The sequence below is a fragment of the Musca autumnalis genome, unplaced genomic scaffold (assembly GCF_047663935.1).
Source record: "Musca autumnalis isolate F117 unplaced genomic scaffold, ASM4766393v1 scaffold_4, whole genome shotgun sequence".
NCBI classification, from domain to species: domain Eukaryota; kingdom Metazoa; phylum Arthropoda; class Insecta; order Diptera; family Muscidae; genus Musca; species Musca autumnalis.
The window spans coordinates 56,275,175-56,295,060 of record NW_027411977.1 but is presented as its reverse complement, the minus strand read 5'-3'; the positions used below and the strand labels follow the sequence as shown (position 1 = coordinate 56,295,060).

At 34.3% G+C, this 19,886-nt stretch overlaps 1 protein-coding gene across 1 annotated transcript in view; it reads right to left on the bottom strand.

Annotated features, from left to right (window-relative positions):
* bma (SCY1-like protein bma) overlaps positions 1–19,553 on the bottom strand; it is a 406,156-nt gene extending 386,603 nt beyond the window's left edge. Inside the window, exon 1 of the mRNA XM_073979932.1 lies at positions 19,495–19,553. The gene's annotated coding sequence lies outside the window, so the exon portion shown is untranslated. The remainder of the gene's footprint in view (positions 1–19,494) is intronic.
* Positions 19,554–19,886: the final 333 nt, after the last annotated feature.

Below are 19,886 nucleotides of genomic sequence, written 5' to 3'. Positions count from 1 at the left end.
AATTTCACTTCTATCCAAAATTTTTTTAAAAGGTGAAAGGTTAAAACGTAGTTTTACACCATTTTGTGATAACCGGGCTTTGATTACACTATGGTTGGTAAACACCGTACTATATTTTTCTACATAAACTCACGTTTTTCGTTCAAAAATACTTAATTTAGATTATTTCTCATGGAAAATTATGTTTAATACGATGTAAAACCTAATAAACATATTTGTAGGCAACTTCAAAAGTATTTCTTTAAAGTTTACTTTTTAACAAAACGTGTAGAAAAATGGCTCATATCTGCCAATCATCCAATTTTTCAAATATAAACTAAATAATTGCTCTGCGTGCAGTTAAGATGCTGAAGGCCTCAAAACATTATTTGGTCGAGAAATTAATGCCTTATAGATACGCTTTTTTGGTCGATCCTTACATAAAGGTCTAATAGAAACTGGCTAAAACTTGGCTCCAGGGTCAAAATTCACTAATTTAAGGGGTTCCAATCATTATGTATTGTAATCAATAACGGTTTTGTTAATAAATCCATCGAATTTCCCAATAATTGCTCAAATTATGGAAAAATAGCTGCAAGGACAATATCCTGTTTGTGGCCACATTCAAATGCCTTTTTGTTTTCAAACAGCCCTCAAATCTATTGAATTCACTACTATCAACTAAATTATTGACAGTTTTTGTCCTAAAGTCAAATAAACATATTTTTTGTGTCCTTTTTCTTCCACACTCCTATTTTTTTGAACAAGAAATTTTAAGACGTTTGTGTAAACAGTAAATAATTTACAACAAATTACCACATTTCTGTTAATCAATTAACAGTTGGTATATTAGCAATGATAAACAAATACAAAATAGGCCAAAATGGAGAAGTGTAACCATGTTTATTTGACTATTCCCTCGGTGTGTATGAGCACTCCTATTATTTTCAACACAGCTGTACATATATTTGAAAGTTAAATATGTTATTAAATTTCATACTTTATACTGTAGGATATTAAAACCATTAACTTATGCGTTATTCCACTACTGTACCTGTTTTGAAACGCATTTTCCCTAGATATTTCACGGTTAACCACCAAGAATATAACACAAAAACAAAAAAAGAAATAGAGGGAATAGTAAAAACGAATACCTCAAACTCTCCATTACTGAGTCACCGAATCCATTTACATATTGTACAGCTTGGTGAACATATGTGTGTGTTAGGGTGGGGCGATTTGTGTGGAAGGAAAAAAACCTTAATGAGCCCTTCGCGTTTCTGATTCCTGGGATTGAACTGAGCAAAAAAGTCTACTGGACCATATATCTACCGCGAAAATCGAGCCTCCCGATTTTGACTTTAAGTTTTTTATTGACGTTTTTTGGATATTTTGGCATATAACAGCCAAACCATTGAGATTTTCGATCCAACACAAAGACAAACATTGTAGCCAAGACAGTAATTGAAAACTCTCTAATACATCGCAAAAGCATTGGAACGCTCCTTCAGACAGTTTTGGCCTTAAGAATGTGCAAACTTTTCGGAAAATGTCGATAAATAATATTGTGCTACAAAATTTGACCCGAAAAATATTCAAGTGTTCTGATGCAAAATTATATCGTGTTGGGATCCATGGACAACGACAATGCCTTTATTTCGTTTGGGTCACTTCGTTTTATTTTTTTATAACGGTAAAAGTAGTGAAAATCTGAGTTTCTTACATTTTCAAATTTACACGGGCATATCTTATTTTTTTCCACAACGGATTTCTTTTGATCCTTCTTCCTTTTAAAGGGGTGAATAATGTCTTTTGAATAAGCTATTATTGTTTCAAATCGGTCAACAAATGGCTAAGTTATAGTGGTTTATGTCTGAAAAACCCCACAAAAAACCTATAAAGGAATTTCTCATAATTTTCAAAATAAATATTGAACAAAACAAAAAAACATTATATTTTTGAAAATTATGAGAAATTCCTTTATAGGTTTTTTGTGGGGTTTTTCAGACATAAACCACTATAACTTAGCCATTTATTAACCGATTTAAAACAATAATAGCTTATTCAAAAGACATTATTCACCCCTTTAAAAGGAAGAAGGATCAAAAGAAATCCGTTGTGGAAAAAATAAGATATGCCCGTTTAAATTTGAAAATGTAAGAAACTCAGATGTTCACTACTTTTACCGTTATAAAAAAATAAAACGAAGTGACCCAAACGAAATAAAGGCATTGTCGTTGTCCATGGATCCCAACACGATATAATTTTGCATCAGAACACTTGAATATTTTTCGGGTCAAATTTTGTAGCACAATGTCATTTATCGACATTTTCCGAAAAGTTTGCACATTCTTAAGGCCAAAACTGTCTGAAGGAGCGTTCCAATGCTTTTGCGATGTATTAGAGAGTTTTCAATTACTGTCTTGGCTACAATGTTTGTCTTTGTGTTGGATCGAAAATCTCAATGGTTTGGCTGTTATATGCCAAAATATCCAAAAAACGTCAATAAAAAACTTAAAGTCAAAATCGGGAGGCTCGATTTTCACGGTAGATATATGGTCCAGTAGACTTTTTTGCTCAGTTCAACTCCAGGAATCAGAAACGCGAAGGGCCCATTAAGGTTTTCAAATCGCCCCGGCCTAGTGTGTGTACAGCACACACATCCATACACATGTAGATTTATATACTAAAGAACACATAAAAAAAAAACATTTACAATTCATATGAGCCTGTTGCATGTCTAATATGCGCGAATGTAGAAATCCAGGAAAAACCTCAAACACACACAAATACACACGAATAAAATTCGAATTGGATGCTGTTGATTGATTACAACAGATCGACTGACAATTTTATGCGAGTCCATGAAAAAAACAGAAAAGAACGACATTATTTAGATTGTCATCGAATGTAACAAATGAAAAATCTATTCATACATAAATACATGTGTATGTATGTTCGTGTGTACATATAACAGCAAATAAATATCTTCATGTTTTATAACATATCTCAAAGAGTTGAAATAAACTCAGAAGGATATGTTGTGGCGTATTAAAGGTATTGTGACGTTACAAATTGATTAACACATATTTAGAATGTTCCGACTCTATGGTGTCTTCTTTGACATTTAATATTAAACAAGTATATTGAATTAAAATTCAAAACAAAAACTTGAGAAAATTAAAACATAACATCAACTCCTAATATTTAACATTAGCAATCCCTAAATATTCATTGATCAGTCATAAAAAATAATTTCCGTCTCCACGATGACAACTTGTTCAAGATATCATATCATGTTCCCTTAATCGCAATTTTAACGTTTTATTTGATAAATTTTTTGATTTCTATTTCATACTATGGTGGAGATTAATAACAACAACAAAAAGGGTTAAGTTCGGCCGGTCCGAACTTTTTATACCCTCCACCATTAAATACATACATGTTAGTTGATTTTCCTTCCTACAATTTTTTGTGACCACGGAAACCAAAATGCCTATATAATTTCAGAAAATGTATCGAACATTTTCTTCAAACGGGCACCACTTTATATAGGGCTATATCTATCTATATATATAAAAGAGCTTAGTGATAAGTGAGTGAGTGAGTGAGTGACATGTATATCATCGCCCAGACGAAACCGCTGAAGCTAGAAAGCTGAAATTTTGACTGTGGATTGCTGTCGGTGCGTAGGGGTGAGATAAGGCTGGGTTTTTGGAAATTCGACCTAGAAGGGTACGAAAAGTACTAAAAGGTACTAAATATAGTACCCTTTGTATTAGGCAAACGGGAAGAGCTAGAATTCTGAAATTTGGAATGAGGGTAACTGATGGAGAGTTAGAAAGATGTACCAAAGGGTTTTTGGAAATTCGACCTCTAAGTGTACGAAAAGTACTAAATTGTGTACCAATTGTATATTTTGAACGGATTTAGCTAGAAAGTTGGAATTTGGTATGGGAATGAAGGTTGGGAAGTGGTGTTTATAAAAGGAAATGGTTTGTGAAATTCGTACTCATGTGTACGAAAAGTGCTAAATGGTACTAAATTTAGTACAAATTGGATTTAGGTGCAAGGATAAAGCTGGAAACCTGAAATTTGGAATTAAGATTACTGACTGAGTATAGGATTGAGATATGAAGGTCGTTTTGGAACTCGTACTTTTATGTACGAAACGTACTAAATGGTACCAAGTTTGGTACAACTTGGATTTGGGTGAACTGATAGAGCTAGAAACCTGAAATTTGGAATTAAGATTACTGACGGAGTATAGGATTGCGAAATGGAGTAGTTTTCGAAATTCGTACTTATGTGTACGACAAGTTCTAAATGGTACTAAATTTTGTACAATTTGGATTTGGGTGAACGGATAGAGCTGGAATCCTGAAATTTGGAATTAAGATAACTGTTGAAGTGTACGATTGATATATGGGTAGTTTTAGTACTTATGTTTACGAATAGTACTAAATGGTACTAAATTTGGTACAATTTGGATTTGGGTGAACGGATAGAGCTGGAATCCTGAAATTTGGAATTAAGATTACTGTTGAAGTGTAGGATTGATGTAGTTTTGGATGTTCGTAATTTTGGGTAGGGAAAGTACTAAGTGGTACTAAATTTGGTACAAAAAATATGAAATAAATATTTGATATTAAGATTACTGTTGGACTGTAGGATTGAGGTAGTGTTAGAAATTCGTACTTTTGTGTACGAAAAGTACTAAATGGTACTAAATTTGGTACAATTTAGATTTGGGTGAACGGGTATATCTGCAATCCTGAAAATTCATACTTACGGGTACGAAAAGTACTAAATTTGGTACAATTCAGATTTCCGTCAACGCATAGAGCTGAAATTTGGTATTAGGATTACTGTTGTAGTATAGGATTGAGGTACTTTGGAAATTCGCACTTATGGGTACGGAAAGTACTAAATTTGGTACAATTTGGATTTGGGTCAACGGAATCGTGAATCCTGAAATTTGGAATTAAGGTTACTGTTAGAGTGCAGAAAGGAAGTAGCTTTGAAAACTCGTACTTATGGGTACAAAAAGTACAAAATTGTACTAAACTTGGTACAATTTGGATTTGGGTGAACGGATAGAGCTGGAAACCTTAAATTGAAGTTACTGTTGCAGTACAGGATGGAGGTAGTTTTGGAAACTCGTACTTATAGGTACAAAAAGTACTAAATTTGGTACAATATGGATTGGGTGAATGGATAGAGTTGAAATCCTGATATTTGGAATAAAGATGGCTGTTGGAGTATAGGATTGAGGAAGTTTTGGAAGTTCGTACTTATGGGTACGAAAAGCTTATTGATACTAAATTTGGTATATTTTGGATTTGTTCGAGCGGGTAGAATCCTGAAATTTTAAATTAAGATTGCTTTTGAAGTGTAGAATTGAGGTAGTTTTGGAAATTTGGTACAATTAGGATTTTGGTGGACGGATAGAGCTGGAAATCAGAAATTTGAGATTAGATAGTGTGGGATTGACATAAGGAGGTAGTTTTGGAAATTCATACTCATATGTACAAGAAGTGTTAAATGAAACCAAATTTTGGAAATTTTTAAAATATAGAACTAAATGGATATAAAAAAGAAATCTTGGAAATTAGTGGCAAAGTTGTAATAAAATTTATATTGGGTGTAGGAATAGAGGGGGAATTCGGAAAATTGGTATTTATTTCGGAGTTTGTATACAGGGTTAAGATATGGATGTGGTTGTTAAAATACGTACCTTAAGTATACGAAACGTACTAAATCGTTCTAAATTAGGTATTTGATGTAGCAGCAGAGTTAAAGTTGGAGCTACTGTTCTTTTGCGGAGTTAAGATATGGTGGGGGTACAAATAGAGCTGCCAATGAGAATCATGGTTGGTATATAGGGAGTAATTTTTGAAGACTATACCCAGGTGTACGAAAAGTACTAACTTTGGTGCCATTTTTAAATGCGTATAAATTCTGAAATTTGGTATATAGGTCGCTGTTTTCTGAGCTATGGAGGTGCTATTGGAAATACCTCCTATAAGAAGTACCAAATTAAGTTTTGGGTGTAGTATTAAAGCTGAAGTTATATAATTTGGAATAATAATTTTAGTGTACGCAAAGATCTAAAGGGTGATACACCATAAATGTTTTAGAATTACTAAATTGTACCACAAATTGAATTACTGAAATGAATGAACTGGTAAATCAGCGCTATGGAATTTGTTATGAGAGTCACTGTTGGGATTAGATCACAATGGTTATGAAAATTCGCACTCAAAATGTATAGCATGTTTCTACATGTAATGTCATAAGCATTGAGAGAACAAGTAGGGATAAAACTGCAAAATTTGAGAAAAGGTCCACGGGCTTGAAAAAATGTATTCAAGATTGTACCATTAGTTTGATGTGAACGCGAAGGCGGTGTTTGTTCTTCAACAAAATTATGTTTTTATTCTAAACGCTTAGAAAGTCCATTTGAAAACGTAGATCTATACGACATATTTTGTTTTGCACCCAGTAGACAGAAAGCCATAAATTGAAACACCTCACTGCTGATTTGTACGGGTGAAATACATCAGATGTTTTTGAAAAATAGAAAATCAAAAGTGTTACAAATAGTACTTAAATGAAATTACATATCATTAATAATACAACAAAATTTTCAGAGTTCACCATTTCGGTATTAAATACTATTTGTTATTTTTTTATTTTTTTTCCGCATACGAAGTGGCGGGCACTTTGCTAGTATTATTATAAATTACTTGGTCATGAAAAAGTGATTTTAGTTCTTTCCACTAAATATTTATTTTACGGACATCTGCTAACGTTGTTCGACGCCAAATATTTTTTGGGCGCCCACGTCTTCTACTTCCTTGGGGTTCCATTCAAGGGAGTATCTTGTGAGGCTGGCTGGAGTTTTCCGCAGGGTGTGGCCTATCCATCTCCATTTCGGTAGATCAAAAAATGTGTTAGAGAATCGCACTACTGGTGGATATGCCTTGGTCCGTGTGAAATATTTATTATTTTACAAAAAATAATAAATACAAAAGAAATGAATTTTTTAACATTTGTTTTGTTTTTTATTTAGAATATTTTCTCAAACATTTGAAAAGCTTCTTCATTTTGCGATTTTAAGGATGTTTTTTGTGTCAGCGCAAAATTTGGTCATATAATATTTCCAATTCAAATCCTTTTTCGTATTTAAGTAGTCACCTTCTGGTGAAAATTTCACTTTAATATTTAAAATAATATTATTCCATTCATAAAAGTCCGAATATGTATTTATTTTACCATCAATTTAGTTAGTTTATTATCTGGTTGGTACAATAATTGCTAATCCAATTTTAAAATCGAAAAATGTCGCTGCTTTTAAGATGTTTGACATAAATTCCTAAATAAAATAGCAATCCAAATTTTAAACAAATAAGAGAGGGCTATAGTTGGAAGGCCGACAATGCGATACCCGACAATACATATGTACATAAGTTGATATACATGGTAACATCTCAGAAATATTGCACATATATACGCCGTCATTACTGGAAAAGTCCGGTGTGACTTTTCTTATTTTAGAATGGACAGTCGCACCTTTTGTATTAAAAAGCAAAAAATATAAAAAGACATTTTGAAATAACTTTTGGGCAATTTTTATCGACCAATTAATAAAGAACCAATATTTCGAAATATGAATCACATTAATTCTTACCAAAGGTAGCACAAAAACTTGATGAGCCCGTACGGCGTTCTAATTTGCATCAACATAAAAAATTGGAATTTCTCTATCATGATTTGAAAACTCTTCTATCAACTCTTCCGACATGTTGTAGCATGGAAGGTAAATTTAGTTCTTTACAAACGAAACAAAACGATAAAGCAACCGCTTGAACCGCTACATTGATCTGATTAGCACCGAAGGAGAGGTAAACTGTTGGTTTTCAAGTTTTGTTTCCGTAATTTGTCGGAATATGCTCCAGAATTTAATATGTGGACCAAATTATTAAATGTTGGATATTTTTTACACACAAATTATGGTCAATTTTGCCCGCTGCAAAAAAAACCGACCAAAATATTGGCATTTTCCCTGACCAAAACTCTTACCTCGTGCAAAATTTCCCCAGTATTGTACCTCTACCTAAATTTCATGACGATTGGTCCATAATTGCGGCCTGTAGCTTGATTACAATTTTTAATGGACGGACGGACACACATCATAGTGGTGTAGGGTGTAAAAAATCTAGAGGTTCGAAGAGTACAATTATTGGGAAAAAATTTATTTTACATATTAAATCGCGAAAATTGCATCCAAATTATTAAATAGCAAATAAAAAACAACAAATGCAAAAAAGTTGTTTCTATTTGATCCAATATTAAAGAAGTTATGAGTATTTCTTTGCCTATATTTTTTACAGAATTCGAATTTTTCAAGTCCCGATATCCTTGGAATGGTTAGTAAAAAAATCTGAAGATATACTGAAATGTTTCACTGATGAGCAGCACAGCAAAAAATAAAGGAAATCAAAAACCACTTTTTGAAAAAGTGTCCTATTTCACTCAGAAATACCCATATAGACTATGCAATTTGTTAAGCATAATGAAATAATGCTTTCGATAGCCGATTGTAAACTCACTAAGAACAAGTAAAAAAGTATCAGTCGGCTTTGCCGACAGATATATACCCTCAGTCAATGTGATGTGAAACTTTCACCTACAGACAGATCAAATGTATTTAAGGTCCTTCAGAATTTTGTGGCCCTTTTTATACATTCGAACTTGCCGACAAAAAATGTGGATTAGGAATAAAATGCACTAAGATATAAATGTTGAACCTTTGTGGGGGAGGTACCGTTAGGCAGGACCGATATGGGCCATTTTAGAACTTAAACTAAATTTTGACAAAATATTAGGAGATCCAAAGTTTGGGCCAAATTGTTTTTCCCATTCAAGTGATATTTTCCTAGCATTTTAATGATTTTTTTTTTAATATTGGGGAGAAGTGCGGGATGTTGTGGACCGGTATGGCCTCATGAAACTAAGTGTGGGTATCTTCGAATATAAACTATGTTTGGACAAAATATTACGAAGGCCAAATTTTGGACCGAATCGGCAGATCCGTTCAAGTGTTATCTTGCGCTCCAACCACTACACACGGTGTCATAGGGGCTTTTTGCAACTTTCACTCTATTTTCTCAGGAAGTATGGACTTGCCCCTGATGAAACTTGCACCGTCGTATGGGAGGCAGTGAATACAAGTTGTTGCAAAAAAATCAAAGCGATTCGAGAGCAGGTCCTAATTTGAACTTATCCGAAATTTTGTGTGGGAGGTACCCGAAGGAGTTGACCGATTGAGATATTGAAACCTCATCTAAGTCTGATAGAAATTTCACGATGTGCAAAGTATGGATCAAATCAGTTACTTCCCTCAAGAGTTATCGTGCGCACAAATTTTCCGAACATTTTCGAACTTCTGTGGGGGAGGTACCGAAAGGAGTGGACCGAACTTAAATTAAGTTTGTATATTACGAAAGCCAAATTTTGGACCGAATCAGTTGATCCATTCGAGAGTTATCTTGCGCTCCTGTCAGCCAGACAGACAGACGGACGGACATTGCTAAATCAACTCCAAATTGTCTGAAACGGATTTCATCTAAACATACTTGGGGTCTAAAACCATAATTTCGATGAGGCACATTTTACACGTATGAAAGTGTATATACCCTCGTTAGCATAAATGCTGAGGGTATAAAAAGTGCATCAGCGGTGATATGTAGCGTATACGTATAAAATCATTGTGCATACGCCCCCATGGAAATACATTTTTATACCCTCCACTGTAATATGGGGGTATTCACTCTGGCAACCCCAAAAATGGAGATAGGACGCCGACATTTATGGAAGATGTGTCTTTTGTTTGCATATCGATGATGGGCTATATCGGTCCACGTTTTGGTATAGCTCCCATATAACGGTTCCGCCCGATTTCAGGTATTTTGTCGTTTTTTTCACATTTTCAAACCGAATTAGCTATAACTCAACATTTGAGGTTCCAAGTGATCAGCAAGCTTATATTCCAAAAATTATGGGCATAGATCCATGTTCTGGTATAGCTACCATATAAGGGTACCTCCCGATTTTCGGTATTTTGAGGGTTTAGCTACATTTCTGGGCTAACTACATGTAATTTAATATTTGAGGTTCCCAATGGTCACAAAGTTTCTCCACCAAAAATTTTTAAGTTATGCCTTTATATATTGACTAGCAAAGTGCCCGCCACTTCGTATGCGGAAAAAAATAAAAAAATAACAAATAGTATTTAATACCGAAATGGTGAACTCTGAAAATTTTTTTGTATTTTTAATGATATGTAATTTCATTTAAGTACTATTTGTAACACTTTTGATTTTCTATTTTTCAAAAACATCTGATGTATTTCACCCGTACAAATCAGCAGTGAGGTGTTTCAATTTATGGCTTTCTGTCTACTGGGTGCAAAACAAAATATGTCGTATAGATCTACGTTTTCATATGGACTTTCTAAGCGTTTAGAATAAAAACATAATTTTGTTGAAGAACAAACACCGCCTTCGCGTTCACATCAAACTAATGGTACAATCTTGAATACATTTTTTCAAGCCCGTGGACCTTTTCTCAAATTTTGCAGTTTTATCCCTACTTGTTCTCTCAATGCTTATGACATTACATGTAGAAACATGCTATACATTTTGAGTGCGAATTTTCATAACCATTGTGATCTAATCCCAACAGTGACTCTCATAACAAATTCCATAGCGCTGATTTACCAGTTCATTCATTTCAGTAATTCAATTTGTGGTACAATTTAGTAATTCTAAAACATTTATGGTGTATCACCCTTTAGATCTTTGCGTACACTAAAATTATTATTCCAAATTATATAACTTCAGCTTTAATACTACACCCAAAACTTAATTTGGTACTTCTTATAGGAGGTATTTCCAATAGCACCTCCATAGCTCAGAAAACAGCGACCTATATACCAAATTTCAGAATTTATACGCATTTAAAAATGGCACCAAAGTTAGTACTTTTCGTACACCTGGGTATAATCTTCAAAAATTACTCCCTATATACCAACCATGATTCTCATTGGCAGCTCTATTTGTACCCCCACCATATCTTAACTCCGCAAAAGAACAGTAGCTCCAACTTTAACTCTGCTGCTACATCAAATACCTAATTTAGAACGATTTAGTACGTTTCGTATACTTAAGGTACGTATTTTAACAACCACATCCATATCTTAACCCTGTATACAAACTCCGAAATAAATACCAATTTTCCGAATTCCCCCTCTATTCCTACACCCAATATAAATTTTATTACAACTTTGCCACTAATTTCCAAGATTTCTTTTTTATATCCATTTAGTTCTATATTTTAAAAATTTCCAAAATTTGGTTTCATTTAACACTTCTTGTACATATGAGTATGAATTTCCAAAACTACCTCCTTATGTCAATCCCACACTATCTAATCTCAAATTTCTGATTTCCAGCTCTATCCGTCCACCAAAATCCTAATTGTAACAAATTTCCAAAACTACCTCAATTCTACACTTCAAAAGCAATCTTAATTTAAAATTTCAGGATTCTACCCGCTCGAACAAATCCAAAATATACCAAATTTAGTATCAATAAGCTTTTCGTACCCATAAGTACGAACTTCCAAAACTTCCTCAATCCTATACTCCAACAGCCATCTTTATTCCAAATATCAGGATTTCAACTCTATCCATTCACCCAATCCATATTGTACCAAATTTAGTACTTTTTGTACCTATAAGTACGAGTTTCCAAAACTACCTCCATCCTGTACTGCAACAGTAACTTCAATTTAAGGTTTCCAGCTCTATCCGTTCACCAAAATCCAAATTGTACCAAGTTTAGTACAATTTTGTACTTTTTGTACCCATAAGTACGAGTTTTCAAAGCTACTTCCTTTCTGCACTCTAACAGTAACCTTAATTCCAAATTTCAGGATTCACGATTCCGTTGACCCAAATCCAAATTGTACCAAATTTAGTACTTTCCGTACCCATAAGTGCGAATTTCCAAAGTACCTCAATCCTATACTACAACAGTAATCCTAATACCAAATTTCAGCTCTATGCGTTGACGGAAATCTGAATTGTACCAAATTTAGTACTTTTCGTACCCGTAAGTATGAATTTTCAGGATTGCAGATATACCCGTTCACCCAAATCTAAATTGTACCAAATTTAGTACCATTTAGTACTTTTCGTACACAAAAGTACGAATTTCTAACACTACCTCAATCCTACAGTCCAACAGTAATCTTAATATCAAATATTTATTTCATATTTTTTGTACCAAATTTAGTACCACTTAGTACTTTCCCTACCCAAAATTACGAACATCCAAAACTACATCAATCCTACACTTCAACAGTAATCTTAATTCCAAATTTCAGGATTCCAGCTCTATCCGTTCACCCAAATCCAAATTGTACCAAATTTAGTACCATTTAGTACTATTCGTAAACATAAGTACTAAAACTACCCATATATCAATCGTACACTTCAACAGTTATCTTAATTCCAAATTTCAGGATTCCAGCTCTATCCGTTCACCCAAATCCAAATTGTACAAAATTTAGTACCATTTAGAACTTGTCGTACACATAAGTACGAATTTCGAAAACTACTCCATTTCGCAATCCTATACTCCGTCAGTAATCTTAATTCCAAATTTCAGGTTTCTAGCTCTATCAGTTCACCCAAATCCAAGTTGTACCAAACTTGGTACCATTTAGTACGTTTCGTACATAAAAGTACGAGTTCCAAAACGACCTTCATATCTCAATCCTATACTCAGTCAGTAATCTTAATTCCAAATTTCAGGTTTCCAGCTTTATCCTTGCACCTAAATCCAATTTGTACTAAATTTAGTACCATTTAGCACTTTTCGTACACATGAGTACGAATTTCACAAACCATTTCCTTTTATAAACACCACTTCCCAACCTTCATTCCCATACCAAATTCCAACTTTCTAGCTAAATCCGTTCAAAATATACAATTGGTACACAATTTAGTACTTTTCGTACACTTAGAGGTCGAATTTCCAAAAACCCTTTGGTACATCTTTCTAACTCTCCATCAGTTACCCTCATTCCAAATTTCAGAATTCTAGCTCTTCCCGTTTGCCTAATACAAAGGGTACTATATTTAGTACCTTTTAGTACTTTTCGTACCCTTCTAGGTCGAATTTCCAAAAACCCAGCCTTATCTCACCCCTACGCACCGACAGCAATCCACAGTCAAAATTTCAGCTTTCTAGCTTCAGCGGTTTCGTCTGGGCGATGATATACATGTCACTCACTCACTCACTCACTTATCACTAAGCTCTTTTATATATATAGATTGTAGAAACCCTATGTTCCACATTGGAATAAATAAAGGGAAAAAATTCGGTAATTATTGATATTTTCGGTCGTAAACTTTTACTTGAAATTTTCATTCAAAATTTTGCGGTAATTCAAAAAAATGAATTGAAGAACCGAACTACATGTAGTGGCATCGGCATATTTGTAATATGTTACACGGTGTGCCTTATGTAAATTTAAATGGAAGGTGTTTATACCTGGGAAGTTTTTGCAGATTCTGAAACTACAAGAAGGAGCCGATACAGTCAGTGCATTGTCTCAATTTGAACTTCTATATCTCAAAAACGGTAAAACCTATGAAAATATCATAAAGGTCAATCTTGTGGAGAATTTTCACAGCTACAACATTTTTTGAGCCCATTTACATAGGGTCCGCGGTTTCCAAGCAAAATCGTAAAATCCTAAAGAACCCCTAAAAATGTGAACTAAAATCGCGATTTATTTGAAAATCCTTCCGGCGATTTTTTTGTTCTTTGATATTTCTTATCTATGACCATTGTAGTTTCAGAATCTGCAAAAACTTTCCAGGTGTAAGCACCTTTCATTTAAAATTATTTAAGGCGCACCGTGATTTTGTTTATATTATTGGGAAAATTACAACAAAAATAATTTTTTTATAAAGGGATTTGACACTTCATATTCGAACAGCTGGTGTGATACCATCACCTTGGTAATTGTGCCATCAAAATGGTTTAAAAAAATTTGTATAGACAATTAAAAAAAAAGAGTAAAAAATAATAATTATTTGAATCCCGCTTCCAAATAGGACACACAATTTTTGCAATGAATCGTCGTTTAATACAAAATATTGTCAAGAAAATTGATGAACACAATCATTGATAAAAATTGATTTTAAATCGCGAAAATTGCATCCAAGCCCACTGTGTAAATTTTGTTTCTATTATTTTATTAAGTAGCTAATAAGATACAAAACAAGTAAAAAAATGTCAGTCGGCTTTGCCGACAGATATATAGCCTCAGCCAATGTAAAGAGAAACTTTCACCTACGGAGAGATCGAATGCATTTAAGGTCTCTTCAGAATTTTGTGGCCCTTTTTGAACATTTGAACATGCCGACAAAAATGTCGATTAGTAATTTAATGCACTAAGACACAAAAGTTGAACTTTTGTGGGGGAGGTACCCTTAGGGAGGACCGATATGGGCCATTTTAGAAGTTAAACTAAATTTTGACAAAATATTAGGAGATCCAAAGTTTGGACCAAATTCGTTGCCCCATTCAAGTGATATCGTCCTAGCATTTTAGTGACATTTTTTAAATATTGGGGAGAAGTACCGGAAGTTGTGGACAGGTATTGCCCCATGAAACTAAGTTTGGATATAATATGACGAAGACCAAATGTGGGACCAAATCGTTTGAACAGTTCGAGAGTTATCGTGCTCTCCGACAGCCACATATGGCGAGATAGGGATTTTTTTACACCTTTCGGGCTGCTTTTCTAAGAAATATGGACTTGCCCCTGACTTTTAAACAACAAAAATTAAAGTGATTCGTGAGCAGGTCGGCCCAGCCGAACTGAACGTTTTTTAGTGTTTTTTTTTTGTGAAATAGTTAGTCTCGCAAACACCTAAAAAATGTACGCTGTGAACTTTCAATTCCAAATTCTTTTAAAATTATGGATCTGCTTGTAGGACAGTTATGCGAAGAGTGATTTAAGAAACCACGAGCGTCATATTCCCCCCCCCCCCTTCCCTTCTGGAGGGGGTATACGGTAAGAATTCTTTTATGCTGTTATTACACATTGATATGATTATTTCATGATGCAAAAATAGGCTTGGGGAAACAAAACAATTTCCAAAACAACATAAAATCCAACCAAAATTTTTGCCTGAAAATTGGTAAAATGTATATTATAGATATTATAGCCTTCTTCCTGGAAGGAACGTACAGCCAACGTAAGACAAATTTGGAAGAAGATTTATTTATATATTTAAACCTTAGGTCAAATTTAAGTATATGCTCGAATTGTCCTTACAAAATACACTAAGAAAATAAGCAGTTAACTAGAATTCCACAACATGCCAAAACACTATTTTTATACCCTCAGCCTTTAGGCTAAAGAGGGTATTTACACTTTGATACGACCAAAAATGTGCCTCATCGAAATAATGGTTTTAGATCCCAAGTATGTTTGTACAATATACGTTTCAGACAATTTTGAGTCTATCTAGCAATGTCCGTCCGTCTGCCTGTCTGGCTGGTGCGCACGATAACTCTCGAACGGATCAATTGATTCGGTTCCAATTTTGGGTATCGAAATATTTTGTCCAGATTTGATTTAAGTTCGAAGATGGGCCATATCGGTCCACTCCTTCAGGTACCTCCCCCACAAAAGTTCAAAAATGTTCGGAAAAATTGTCCGCACGATAACTCTTGAAGAGAGTAACCGAATTAGTCCATACTTTGCACATGGTGACATTTCTACCAGACATAGATGAGGTTCCAATATGGACCCTATTGGTCCACTCTTTCAGGTACCTCCCACACAAAATTTTGCTCTCGAATCACTTTGATTTTTGTTGCAGCCACTTGTATTCACTACCCCCATTATGACGATATAATTTTTATCAGGAGCAAGTCCATACTTCTTCAGAAATGAGCACAAAAACTGCAAACAACCCATATAATACCATGTGTCGTAGTTGGAGCGCACGATAACTCTCGAACGGATCAACATATTTGGTTTGGTATGGACTATATCGGTCCACTCACTTGGGTACCTCCCACGCAAAATTTGGAAAAAGTATAGTTTAACAACTCCTCTCTGATCTTATTAATTTGTGATGCAGTAGGTTGTTACGACGTTGTAATTTTTTTTCGTGTTGTAATTTTCCATACTTCCTGAGATAATGACCCAAAAAGGTCCAGAAAATTCTACCGGCACCACCTAAACTGGCTAATGTGTAAAATAACCCTATAAGAGGAAAATCGATTTAGCTCAAACTTTGTAAATTGAAAAGTAAAATTGTAACATATTTAAATTTAGAAAATTAAGTACAACATTTTTAATTATAAAGAAAAAAATTATTTCCTACAGATTTGTATTAGGTCCTAATATGTTCTACATCGGATCACTCCTACGGGTATACCCTACCCAAAGTTTGGACAAAATGCACTCGTCTTGGATCATTCTGAATTTTGTTGCAACATATAGTTTGTTGTGGCCCTTTCCATCCTGGAAAATTTTCCCAACAGCTAAAAAACCTCCAGAAGTATTGTGTTAACTTTTTTTCTTCGGGTACGTGGTTGAGGGTATATCTCTGTCGGCTCAGCTGACTAATACTTTTTATACCCTCAGCCTTTAGGCTAAAGAGGGTATTTACACTTTGATACGACCAAAAATGTGCCTCATCGAAATAATGGTTTTAGACCCCAAGTATGTTTGTACGATATCCGTTTCAGACAATTTTGAGTAGATCTAGCATTGTCCGTCCGTCTGTCTGTCTGGCTGGTGCGCACGATAACTCTCGAAAGGATCAAACGATTGTGGTTCAAATTTTGGGTATCGACATATTTTGTCCCGATTCGATTTAAGTTCGAAGATGGACCATATAGGTCCACTCCTTCAGGTACCTCCCCCACAAATGTTCAAAAATTGTAGCAAAACTTGTGCGCCAGATAACTCTTGTAGGGAATAACCGATTAGGTCCATACTTTGCACATCGTGTAATTTCTACCAAACTTCGGGTACCTCCCACACAAAATTTCGGAAAAGTTCAGTTTAGGACCTGGTCTCGAATCACTTTGATTTTTGTTTACGCAAGTTGTATTAGCTGTCCTCTATACGACGCTGTAAGTTCCATTAGGAGCAAGTCCATACTTCCTGAGAAAATAGCCTATAAGTTACAAAAACCCCCATGACACCGTGTGTAGTGGTTGGAGCGCAAGATAACTCTCGAACGGATCTGCCGATTCGGTCAAAAATTTGGCTTTCGTAATATTTTGTCCAAACTTAGTTCAAGTTTAAAGATGGATTATATCGGTCCCCTCCTTCCGGTACCTCCCCCACAAAAGTTCGAAAATGTTCGGAAAATGTGTGCATACGATAACTCTTGAAGGAAGTAACCGATTTGGTCTATACTTTGCACATTATGAAATTTCTACCAGACTTAGATGAGGTTCCAATATGGACTCAATCGGTAAACTCCTTCGAGTACCTCCCACACAAAATTTCGGAAAAGTTTAGTTTGGGACCTGCTTTCGAATAGCCTTGGTTTTCGTTGTAACATCTTGTATTCACTGTCCCCTATACGAAGGTACAAGTTTCCTCAGGGGCAAGTCCATACTTGCTGAAAAAATAGCCTGAAAGTTGAAAAACAAACCCTATTACACCATGTTTATGGGTGAAAGCACAAGATAATTCTCGAACGGATATGCCGATTTCGGCCAAAATTTGGCCTTAGTAATATTGTTTCCAAACTAAGTTTAAGTTCGTAGATAAGCCATATCGGTCCACTCCTTCAGGTACCTACCCCACAAAAGTTCAAAAATATTCGGAAAAATTGTGCGCACGATAACTCTTGATGGGAGTGACCGATTTGGTCCATACTTTACACATTCTCATAATATCTACCAGATATAGATCAGGTTCGAATATGGACTATATTTGTCCCGTATATCCCACACAAAATTTTGGATCAATGTTTGGTCCACTCCATCCCGTACCTGTCAAATAAAATTTTGGATAAGTTCACTTTAAGACCTGCTATTGAATCACTTTGATTTTTGTTGAAGCAACTTACATTCGCTGCCTCAATTACGATAGTAAAAGCTGTTTCAGGGGCAAGTCCATACTTCTTGAGAAAACAGCCCGTAGGGTGTAAAAACCCCCTATGGCACCCCCATGGTCTATGTAGGTCCATTCCTTTAAGTACCGTTTCCGCAAAATTTTTGAACTTTAATACTAATCAACGTTTTTGTCGGTTCATACGACCAACATTTTGAAACCCCCTAAATACGAAAGTTTTTTGTGAAAAAAGTGTTTCAATTTGCACAGGCTGAGGGTATATCTCTGTCGGCAAAGCCGACTGATACTTTTTTACTTGTTTACTTGTTTAATGAAAATTAAGCTATTGCCTCCTTCTTCAAAATCCACTATAATATTTTACTATACGTATTAGCTTCGCAATATTTTGAATATATTTACTTGCACTTAAAATATAGGTTGTACTCACAACAAAAAATATTAGTCAAATGTTCCGACTTTTGAAGCTATTCTTAAGAAGATCGCGTTCGAAGGAAACGAAAACTAATATAGTCTTAAAAAGGTCAGTGTTGCCAGATGTTGTACCAAAATTTTGACATTAATTGTTTTTATTTTTATCCAATGGGTGGATCCACTATGCATTGTTTCAAATACTAATAAAAATCCATGTCAATTTTACTTACCAAATATATAGTAAAGATATGTTCAATATGAGTAAATTTTTACCTTATTTATTTTTTACAATTTTTTTCACTGTAATCACACAAAATTGTGCCTATTTTTCACACATTAAATTTATTTTAAATGGTACTGTCACAAATTGTTATGCATTGATTTGATATTTAAATTCATATTCAATAATATATGCCGAATGATAATTTCATTATAGTTTTGTATAATTGATGACATTTTTTCTTAACATTCAGTAAATCACTGTGGCATGTTTCTATTAATTGTTGATTTCATGAATATTTAATAACTTTCAATTGTTTGGGTATAATTGAATTAACTTCAATAGTTTTGTTACAAGTACAAACACTTACTACTTTGTGTGTGTTTATTTCACTTACATTCAAAAAAAGCAATTTAATTAATTAATTTCATTTCTATATTTATAGAACAAAATACTATTTTGTGTATGTGTTAATTCCTTGGCGATTTAGATTTGTGTTTGTGTTTGTGTTTATCCTAAGTGTTGTAGGTATTTCTGATGTCTGCGAAATGTAAAAATATTCTCCGAAAGGTAATTTGAAATGTATTTAGTGTTTGTGTATACGTATGTAAATTAAATATGATTTTGTGTGTATGTGTTTAGAAGTTCTTATTTTTTATGTTTTGTACTTAAGTAGACCGTTTTCACACCTTATAACTTTTACAAATCACCGGAAACGTCAGTTTAGCGTGCAGCTTCAAATAATACTAAAGTGAAAAGCAACAGTTAAAGTCCCATAAAGCACATTTTCACAATCCTCTGGTATTTCCACTGGAACCGAATAAATTATCCCTTAGAAAGTTGTGGGCTCTCTTAAATTGTTAGAAACAAGAGAAATTTGTACTAAAACAAGAGAAAAGGAAAGCATAAAAACAGCTCACCAACATAAGCAACAAATGGCAATTTCTTTGTTGTCTTTTTTACGTTTTTGTGTCCAGAGTAAATTTCACCTTGAAAAAATTGGGTTAATGTAACATGTTGATTTTAGTACTTAACACGTAGTACGGCGACGGACTCCTCTACTCAAACCACCACAAACTGA